Here is a 6,846-nt window from a genome sequence, read left to right as displayed (position 1 = left end):
CTCCAACCCCAAGAATTTTTTTTTAACAAATGAACATTGGATATGCTTAAAACACTTTTTCTGACTGTGTTGAGTTGATCATATGGCTTTCCTTCTTCATCTATTAAAGTAGTACATTGTGTTGTATTTTGACAGTAAATTAAACTTAAATTTGTAAATAAACACTACTTACTTTTATCTACTTTGATGTTTGCCAATGGTTTGATTGTAAGTTTTTGTACCTATGTTTTTGAATGAGAGTCACCTACAATTGTCCTTTCTTGTGTTATTCTTCTGCAAGGAGACTGTAGCTTAGTGAGAGACCAGAAAAAACAAGAAATACTTCCTTGTCTTCTTTCCTTAGAGTTACTTTCTGTTAACAGTTCATGGGAATGTACTTATCAAGCCATCTGGCTTTTTAATTTTCTTTGTGGGAAAGACTTGATAAGCATCTCAATGCATTTAGTAGCTGTAGATGTATTCTGGTCCTTATGTTTTTCTACCATCTTTTTTTTTATTTTAAAAAATTATTTCTTATTTTTTGTTTTCTGCATATGAGTGTATTGTCTACATGTATGTAAGTACACCTATGTTGTGCAATGCCCACAGAGGTCAGAAGAGGATGTTGATCCTCTGGAACTGGAGTTAAGGATGGTTGTTAGTCACCATGTAGGTGCTGAGAATCGAACCCAGGTCCTCTGCAAGAGCAGCCAGTGCTCTTAAACACTGAGCCATCTCTCCAGCCCTCATTTGTTTGTTTATTTTTTAGACAGGGTCTAACATATCCCAGGTTGGCCTTCAACTTGCTATACAGCTGAGGATGACCTTGAACTTCTGATCTTTCTGTCTTTACCTCCAAATTTCTGGGATGGAACTAAGGGCTTTGTGCATGGTAGAGAATCATTCTACCAACTGAGCCACATCCCAGCCCTGAATCTCTGCATTTTATAAATGTCCTTTTTAAGGTACATATGATTCTTTCAAAGAGTCTGTATCATTTTAATTTTCTACTACCAGTGTGCAAGTACTCTGACGTAGCCATAGCCAATATCATTTCTTATAACTCTTCCGATGAGTATCATGTTGTATTCCATTTTTACTTTAATTTGCATTTTTCACATGGCTAATGATCTTGAGCATCTTTTCATGTGCCTAATGGTCATTCTTATATCTTTTTTTGAGAAATGTATACTCAGATCCTTTGCTGTTTGTTTTATTTGTTTTTCATGTGTTGCTGAGAATCAAACCTCTGGTTTTGTACAGGATAAGTAAATGCTCTGTACTGAGCTATACCAGCTTATTTGCCTATTTTTAATTGAGTCGTTCTTATTTTTATTATTGACATTAATAATATTTACATAGTCTATATAAAAGTTCCCTATCTGATTTAGAATTTTCAAATATTTTATCACATCCTTGATGGCATCTTTGAATCACAGAAGTTTTAATTTTAATGAAATAGATTTGGGGGGGGGCAATTGTGAAGCTGGTATCATACCTAAGAAATAATTTTTCTAAGCCATTCCTAAGTCACAAATGTTTGCTCCTATATTTCTTCTAAGAGTTTCAGTTGACTTTCTCACTTTTAGGTTTTTGCTACATTTTAAAGTTACTACTTGTGTGTTATATAGTAGGAAGGCCCCAACTTCATTATTTTGCATACATACAAACAGCTATCCTGATATCATTTGTTGAAAACACTATTTTTTTGCCTATTAAATTCCCTGACACTCGTGTCGAACAGCAATTTGCCATAAATATGAGTATACTCTAAATTCTGGTCCATTAAGTCATATATATAGGGGGTTGTAAATTTTTAATTGAAGTTTTGCATATTTCATACAGAATATCTTAATCATCTTAATTATCTTTACACTCCTTTTCCCACTGGCACCCTCCCATAGTCCACCACCCCACTGGAATTCATACATTCCATCATTTGTGTTAAGACCTATTATGTCAAGTTAGTGTCCCCAGACATCCCACAGTGCAAATTAATCCACTGGGGTCTATGCAGCCTATCTAGAGTCCCTCCCTTTAAGAAGACCAGCTCTTCCTCACCCAGCAGTAATTGGCTGCCAATAATTCTTCAACTAAGATTGGGGTGTGTTGCCCATTCCCACAGTTCTGTGCTGGGGTTTTGTCTGCTTGGGTATCCACAGGTCTTGTGAATGCTGACACCACTGCTGTAAGTTCATATGAACAAGATCCCAGAAGCCTGTAGGATTCTATTTCCATATGGTCCTGTACCTCCTCCCTGGCTCTTACAGTCTTTCTACCCCCTCTTCTGCAATGGTCCCTGAGCCCTGGATGGGTGGAGTTTAATATAGGAGTCCTGTCCAAGGACCCACACTCTGCAGACTCTTACTTTCCATTTTTTGGCCATTGTGAACTTTTGTGTTCCTGGCCCTCTGTTGCATGAAAAAGCTTCATTGATGAGAATTGAGAGATGAATTACTCTTTAACCCTTGTTCTATGTTCCATGAGCCTTAGTTGTAGAGGTTACATTGTAGATGTGCCACTTAGGCTGGGACAATTCACAGACAATGTTTGTGTGTGACCAATTGTTGTACTCTGTAATAGTCTCTGTCTGTTGCCCAAGAAGCTTCTTTGCAAGTAGTGGCTGGGATACTTGTCTGTAAATATAAGGATTCATATTTTGCATATAGTAAGAAATTACATTTGCCTAGGGATTAGTCCAAAAACATACTGATAAATTGCACATACAATATTTCTACATGAGTCCATGTGTATAGCTGAAGGCTACATAACAAGAAACAGTGCCAGACAGGGGAAACCTTCTTTCGAGTTGTTGGCCACAGTATCCCAAGAGACTCTCAAAATTGCACAGGCTATTGTCACAGTCCGTGATGGACTCTCAGAACTTGAAGGTAAGACCCTATTGCTAATGACAGGACATAACTTTGGACACAGGATTTGGGATAATGGAGCTGGAACTGACCTGGAAGCTACCTCCCTGAAGGCCAGTTCTCAATGCTTTTGAGAGCACTACACAAGCTGGTAAGGAAGAGTATCAATCAATGGTCCAACCCCAGCTTCAAGGCCTAAAAATCACATCAGTGACTGGCACAACAAACAACATTGGTGCATTAGTGGGACTTTATTGTGGGGATAATCGACAACTACCTAATTGGACTTAAAGCCCACTCAATAGGAGGAAACTCATGTGTGGTACTGTAAACATAGCCAAATATGCATGACTAGGGAGGTCTTAGATCATATGTCTGTTTTTATATTATACTGTATTATTTTTTTCAAATTAAAATATGTAATTTCTTCTTTTCTCACATATCTATAATGTTTCAGAGCTGCTACAACTCCCTCTCCAAACTGTGCCTGAGCACCCTTTTCTCAGTGTGCAGAAGTACAAAAAGGCTCAATTCAGACTGCAGCTACTGACACAATTTTGTGGCTACAAGAAACCCACAGGCCTGGGTAGGAGAGCCAAGGCCCAGGTGGAAAGCACATTGGATGGAGATCAACGTTATCCCTTGAGACGCCACTTTCTTGTTCCTTCTACTATAATCATTTTTCTAAAAGCCAAGAAAAGTCTCATTAATTTTCTCTAGTTTTTCATTTTTTTTAAATTATTTATAGTGAGAGCAGGGTCCGGGGTGGGACAGGAGCAAGGTCTGCGTGGAGGCTGTGGAGAGAAGCGTGAGGTCTGGTGGTAAATCCTAGAAGAACATAATTTTAAAAAAGAAGATTTTGGTCTGTTTCAGTTAGCTGGCCAGAGATGCATAGAAGAAGGGCATATAAACCAGCTATTAGAAATCTTTCAAGAGGAGAGGAATAAGATCATCATCAAGTCTATGGTCTGGAATCTTGTTGGTCCTGTTGTTCGATGCCTTTTGAGGAATGAAGAAGATAAAAGAAGAAACTACTTTCTGACAATTGATGTATTGGTAAAGGTTCAATTGCGAATACTTTTATAGTTATGTAATCCAAAGGAATTGTTGTTGGGTTTGCTGGAGCTGATTGAAGAGCCCTCTGGAAAACAGATATCCCACATTATTCTTCTATTACTTCAACCATTACAGACAGTGATTCAGAAACTTCCTAACAACAAGGCATATTCAGTTGGATTAGCATTGTCTACACTTTGGAGTCAGCTATCTCATCTTCCTGTTCCAAACTCAAAAGAAGAAATACAGGCAGATGACTATGGCCTTTGTCAGTGTTGCAAGGCCTTAATAGAATTCATGAAACCTTTTGTGGAAGAAGTAACTGATGATAAAGAAAACAAAGAAAATGAAAAGCTAAAGGATGAATTACTGAAATTTTGTTTCAAAAGCTTGAAATGCCCTTTGCTGACAGCATAATTCCTTGAATAGTCTGAAGAAGTTGAAAATGACCCTTTAAGGTGTTTTGCATCTGAAATAACAGGATTTTTATCAGCAATTGGACACCCTTTTCCCAAAATTATTCTTAATCATGGAATGAAAAAAAAGGATTTGGGATTATCGTGAATTTGAGGAAGAGGAAGACAGACAATTAGCAGACTCTATGGTGTCTCTGGCCTATCTACTATTTGTTCAGGGCATCAGTATTGATCAGCTTCCAATGGTCTTAAGTCCATCATACCTTTTGCAGTTGAACATGGGCATATTGAAGTGTTTTTGCAAAGAACAGAAGAGCCTGCTTTCTCCAAAGGATTGGAACTTCTGGAGAATGGTTTATTGAGACTAGAAGACAACAGCCTACTTTATCAGTACTTAGAAATCAAGAATTTTCTTACAGTACCTCTGGAGTTAGTCAAAATAATGACACTTTGCCCCATTGAGACATTGTGGAAAAAAGGTTTAGCTATGCTTCAGCTGTATATTGACAAGTTGGATTCACAAGGCAAATACACACTATTTAGGTGTTTATTGAATACAAGCAATCACTCAGATGTGGAGGCCTTTGTTACTCAAAATATCAAAAATCAGATTGACCTGTCATTTAAGGAAACATATAATAAATGGTTTGCAGGACCACAGTTTGTATCTCTGTTAGACTTGATACTGTTTCTCCCAGAGGGTGCTGAAACAGACTTACTACAGAACTCAGATAGGATTATGGCTTCATTAAACTTATTGAGATATTTGATTATCAAAGATAATGAAAATGACAATCAAACTGGATTATGGACAGAACTTAGAAAGATTGAGAATAATTTTTTAAAGCCACTTCATATAGGACTTAATAAGTCAAAAGCACATTATGAAGCAGAAATTAAAAACAGCCTAGGAAATAGCCTAGTAGCCCCAATGTGTAAGGATGTTTGTTCTCTGTCAGTGGACAAGAGATCACTAATATGCCTCCTGAAATGCAACTTAAGGTCCTAAATTCAGCTCTTTTCATATTTGTTTGGATTTAAAGTGTTCTGGCTTGAGTAGTAGAAGAACTCATTGAAATCAAAACAAAGTCTACCTCTGAAGAGAATGTTAGATAGAATAAAGTAAAAGTTCTATTTCATAAATAAAAACTAGCAAAATAAAAAAAAATATTTATAGTTTGACTGTTTTTGTAGTGCTTGTGATCCAACCTAGAGCCTCACACATGCAAAGCAAGTGCTATGCCTCTGAGCTATACCCCCAGGCCCAACTTTCTTACTCTTAAATAACAGTGAATGGAAATATTAACAAATCACCCACAATCATCACCCAACTTAAGAAATATTTTCACTGTTAATGTAGTTCAGCTGACAAAGGTGGTCTTCGTTTAGAAAAAGTCCCAACACTTCTTTATATTCTGGCTTCCAGGAATTGCACATAGATTCTTCTTGTGAGTTGATGAGAGCTTGTGTATTTTCCTTATTAATAACCTGATAAAACAGAACCTTCGTCTTCTTCAAACTGTCATGTAAACACTGCCTAGTGGGCAGTGCCAGCTTCCATGCCTGTAGTTACTTCATGCTTCTTGGTGTTTACTTCATGTTTACTTGGAAATGTCAACTGTGGTTCTCAAGGGTTCTATTAGAGTTCCAAGTGGTTTCTTCTTCTACATCTTTTACATGATTGGAAGAAGCATTTCAGATTTAACATATTCAGTAACACACGCCAGAGCAAGAGTACTGTTACACAAGTGGCTGTAAGTTTCTAGGTTCACTGTTGAATTAATACAGTTATATAATATTGAACTCAATATAAACCCTGTGAGACATAAAATTGGGTGAGTTTTTAACCTTTAAGAAAGATCTCCACTTCATTTTAAAATATACTGTTTCTTACAGAAAGACTCATTTTTTTTGCTAATAACACTGAGATGTTGGTGCATGTGTCTTTAATCTATATGTATCTTGATTATAACTAGTCATAGTTGGTTGCATTCGGATCCTTGGCACCTGTGTATGTCTATAAAGTCATTGGGTAGATTTCAGTGGTAATGTTCATCACCTCTACTAATTAGCATGACATAAATTTTTATGCTTCCTCCTCAAATATAATTCATTTTTTAAAATTTGTTGATTTTATGTGTGTATATTACACAGAACATCCCAAATCATCTTATTCATCTATACACCCACTTCCCAGGTGGTACCCTCCCATAGTGCCCCCCACTAGAGCCTTTATACTCTGTTATTCCTGCTACTGTCCACTGTGTTGTCGGCACCCCCAGGCATTCCCCACTACTTGTCCATCTGGTGAATCTAGTCAGCCTATCTAGAGGTCTTTGTTTCAGGAAGGTCAGCTGTACCTCATCTAGCAGCAATCAGTTGTCAATACTCCTTTAGATAAGATTGGGGTCAGTTGTTCATTTTCCCAGTTCTATGCTGGGTTACTATCTGGGAGTCCCTTGGGCCACACTAGCCAACAACTCAAAAGAAGGTATCTCCTATCTGGCATTGTTGCTTGTTATGTA

General features: G+C 37.4%; 1 pseudogene; it reads left to right on the top strand.

Annotated features, from left to right (window-relative positions):
- The first annotated feature begins 3,677 nt into the window (after positions 1 to 3,677).
- LOC103732348 lies at positions 3,678 to 5,437 on the top strand (annotated as a pseudogene).
- The last annotated feature ends 1,409 nt before the right edge of the window (positions 5,438 to 6,846 follow it).

This window comes from Nannospalax galili, unplaced genomic scaffold (genome assembly GCF_000622305.1).
Source record: "Nannospalax galili isolate Female #2095 unplaced genomic scaffold, S.galili_v1.0 scaffold514, whole genome shotgun sequence".
NCBI classification, from domain to species: domain Eukaryota; kingdom Metazoa; phylum Chordata; class Mammalia; order Rodentia; family Spalacidae; genus Nannospalax; species Nannospalax galili.
The sequence above is the reverse complement of the archived record's forward strand: the minus strand, read 5'-3'. Positions and strand labels throughout refer to the sequence as shown.